The sequence below is a fragment of the Serinus canaria genome, chromosome 5 (genome assembly GCF_022539315.1).
Source record: "Serinus canaria isolate serCan28SL12 chromosome 5, serCan2020, whole genome shotgun sequence".
NCBI classification, from domain to species: domain Eukaryota; kingdom Metazoa; phylum Chordata; class Aves; order Passeriformes; family Fringillidae; genus Serinus; species Serinus canaria.
This window is the reverse complement of record NC_066319.1, coordinates 46,466,265-46,470,350: the sequence shown is the minus strand read 5'-3', so window position 1 is coordinate 46,470,350 and position 4,086 is coordinate 46,466,265.

Here is a 4,086-nt window from a genome sequence, read left to right as displayed (position 1 = left end):
GTGCAATAGTGTTGGACATGTTGTGTCTTGAAAATGAAGGAGAGCTAATTAATTCCATGGCATGCATTACAAGTTAATCTGTCCCTTTAAGACTTTCTAAAGTCTTAAGGGACAGATAAGGCAGGTACTCCCAAAAACACCTGCACAAGCAAACCAACAAAACCTGAAACAAACCCCAAAACTCCAGCCTAAAAGCAACAGCAAAGCATGTAAAGCCCCAGATCACACTTGAAGGTTCCAGTCCTTAGAGGTGACTCAGTAAAGGACAAGAATGGCAAAATTAGAGGTTGTGAGATAATCCACAAAGGTTTCAGGTTGTCCACAGCTTTTTACATGTGGAAACATTATACAGAAATATTTCAGAGTTATTTTCAGTGTGTTAAAATAGGCAAAATTTCCTCATCTCCATGTGAAAAGAATGAAGTCTGACAAAAACTGGAAAGAGAGTTCTGGGTAGCTCCACACAGAGGAAAGGGTTTGTAGAGGTGTAACTGCTACTTTTATATAAAGAAGAGCTAGGTAAAGCCAAGAGGAACATGAATAGCTTCATGAACACTGTGGAGAGAGAGATTGATCCCAGAGCGCTGCTAGTGTCAGGATAAATGGAAAAGGTAAAACCCCATGGGATTAGGCTTTACTGAAATAATAGATATAAGTTTGCACCTTGGGAGTTGCTGAAAGTTCAGATAGGTGCTGCTTTTGAGTTGCTTCTTGTTTCTTCTCAGCTGTAATGCTGGGGTTTTTTTAGCAGAAATCTAAAAATAAGAGTATGAAATTCATGACTGCCTGAATGTGTTGCAGTTGTTTCCCTGATGGCAGGAGGAAGGGCTGGCCCTACAGACAGTTCTTAGTCATTCTGGCTGCTATCATGAAAGAAAGCATACCAAGATCTCCCAAACACTTGGAAAGAAACTACTCTTTCAAAGCCCTGTTTGAATACATACATTCAGTCTGCTGTTTTACTCATCTCTGCTTGTAGAGTTGTTCTCTGCCCTAGAAATCCAGGCTGCTTCTCAAGCACTTAGCATCACCAATTCATAGGTTGACATTTTTTGCACCCTTTTTATATGCCCATCTTTCTACTGAAGGATTCAGATGAGGCCTTTGTTTTTCTGGATTTTCACATCTAGAAATGCAGAGGTTAAAAAAGAAGCCTCCATGTTCCTCTTAGATGGTGTCACTTTATGACCAAGAGTCTCCAGCCATAGTACATAGACCTCAAAAGGTAATTATCTGATGAGAAATCAGCTGGTAGCACATTTTTATTTTCACACATCACTGACACCCTGGTGGCACTTGTTATCATGTGCCCTGACCCTCCTGCAGATCCTTGTATCTCTGAGGATGCAAAGCCAAAATGTGAGAGTGGGATTTTTTCTCTTTTCCTCTTGCAAGTGATTTCCATAGCTTTGCCATACTAAATGGCATAACCTTCCTTCAGGTATGTGGCAGACTGAAAGAGAGACACTGAAGATGTCACTGCACCCACTGTCTGAGATGGAGTGGGTTCTCATGCATGCTCTGAATTTTCAGTTCATATCTAGAGACCCATTTCATTTTCAGTCAATCAGGGAACAGCCCCACAGAAGGAAAAAACAATAACCTTCACTGCACTGATCAATACATTTGTTTTAAGGCATCCAAAAGACATCACACAGACTTAGTACCTGCATGGCAGGCTGTTGATTTTGTGATGGTAATAGAATCTAATGTGAAAATAATTTTAGGATTGTGCAAGGTCACTCTTACGCCAGAGTATCCTGTGGTGAGTTGGGCAAGTGTAGGCACCCTCACTCTTCCTGCAGGCATACAGTTGCTCAGCCTATCATTCCTAGAATGTTGGGATGCTGGAATGCAAAATATGGAAAACTGTCAGGCTTCTAGCAAATTGTCACTAGCAGGCAAAACAGGGCAAAGTTGAGGCTGTGTTATTTACAAAAACAGCAGAAGAGTTGTGTATATCCATAGCTCCAGGGAAGAGTGTCATTCACTGCAGCCAAGGTATCCTCTCTTCCTTCTCCTCCTCCTCCTCCTTGTTGCTAAGAATGGAGTCCGAGGCCCTTTTCTGACCATGTGCCAAATCTGCCGCATGTTTCTACCCAACATCCTCCTGCACAGGAGTTCACTGCCTTTCCTTGGAGAGGACCTGGAGGGCAGGTCCATGGTCAGCCTCCACAGTACACTGTGTGCTGGCTACTTGTGTACAGTGCAAACTTAGATGGACACAGCTTTGTTCAGAGCCAGTAACCACCCTCCCTTCTTTACCAGGGATAAAGCAGAAAGCAGTTCACCTGAGTTGGAGATAATGCACTTCTTTAGATATTCCAGTAAGCTGTGTTGTTATAGCTCTCTTCAGGCTAAGTTGCATCTTGTCTCATCAGGACAGTTTAAGGTAAGTGCTGAGCGTCCCTGGCCATCTCAGGGCAGGAGGCTGAAGGCCTCTCATTCTTGTGCTCAGCCTCTGTCTATGGGAGCAGGGATGGAGGAGGGGCAGCAGAGGAAAAGGAAACTTAAGCTGAAGTGCTGACTTACTTAAAGCAGCATTTTGTGCCAAGAGCTCAGGAAATTCTGAGTCAAAAGCTATTTGTTTCCTAGGGGCACGATACCCCAAAAGATGTGGAAGACAACAAAAGTCCAACAATTCTGTAAGCCTTGCACCACAGGCAGAGCTGGCCAGTATCCACACACGCAGCAGCTATCCAAGGAGGGATGCTGGTGGGACAGGCAGAGCCTGCACAGCAGCCGGATAGGAGAAAAACATTTTTCACCGTGCAAGGTGTTAAAATGCAGGACTAGGGCCCCAGAAAGGCTGCATGGCCCTGGACACTGCAGCACTGAAAGGATGAGGCTCTGAACAACCTTGGGAGACAGCCCCGTTTGAACAGGGATAGGACTGGTGATCTCCAGGGGTGCCTGCCAGCCTCAATCACTCTACAAGCCCTTAGTAAAAAAGCCAGACTCGTGCCAGGTTTCAAAGTACAGTTGGTGAGTGGAGCGTGAAGAGGCCCAAAAACTCTTGAATTCAGCATGGAAACTACCTTTGATCTCAATGGCTTTTATTTTAGGATAAACTTGACCTGCCAGTGTCATTGTTTCAGTGAATTGTTGACAAATTGTGTCACTGGGTGCAAACTGGTGCTAAATCAGCTCTGTGCATGCAGTGGCCTCACCAGCTGGTTGTTTCTGTGCAGAAGTTGCTGGGTTCAGCAGGTCTCCCTGTTCCTCTCTCTCACACTGGGATCCATTCCTTGTGAGTCAATGAGTGATCATTGCACAACATTTCTCTTCAAGTGAGTGTTTGAAGAGGCCTTGGCTGCATTGCACAACCCTACTTGGTCAATACCTCCTGGAACACTCCTGTCTGCTGAGAGCTCACATGAGGGCTGGCACATGAGTAACAGCGTGACTGTCTTGAGTAACCAGGGGAGGCCACAGATCAGCAGGCTGAGCTGCTTCCTCTTTGCCTGGCTGCAGCATGAGGAAACCCCATGGAAAAGCCAATGAACAAAATCCCATGGAGCCTTTAAAAATGCCCATTTCATTCCCACACTTGACTTCTTTTTCCAACACCACCTGAAATGTCAGATACCAGCCCAAAGCAGGGTAGGATCCTGGGAACCAAGGTCCAGAGGAAGGGACATGCTGAACTGCTCCAGCAATCTCCATGCTGGAGAGTCAGTGTTTTGCCTGGTTCACCAAAATAGCAGCATGTTTGTTCCAGGCTCTTTCTGTGTGACCCTGGTGCATGCAGAGCCAGAGTGCCATCATGAGCTGTGAGCTTGGAGAGGCAGCATCCTTCTCTGTCATTCAAATACGATCATAAAGGTCATCACATGCCATCACACATCCCAACCTGCTTTTGGCCAACAACACGAAACCTGCAGCACCTCTCCTGTCTGCCCCAAGAGCCTGATTTCCAGGGTGACAGTCCAGCTTCACAATTCACCCACACATTTAACCATACACAAAATAATTTTTATGACAGCTCTAAGTGCAACTCAGAGAACAAGATGGAAAATTCCCACCAAAACGTACTACACACATTCCTCAAAATTTCTTTCGAATAAAAGTCACTAAAGACTTAGA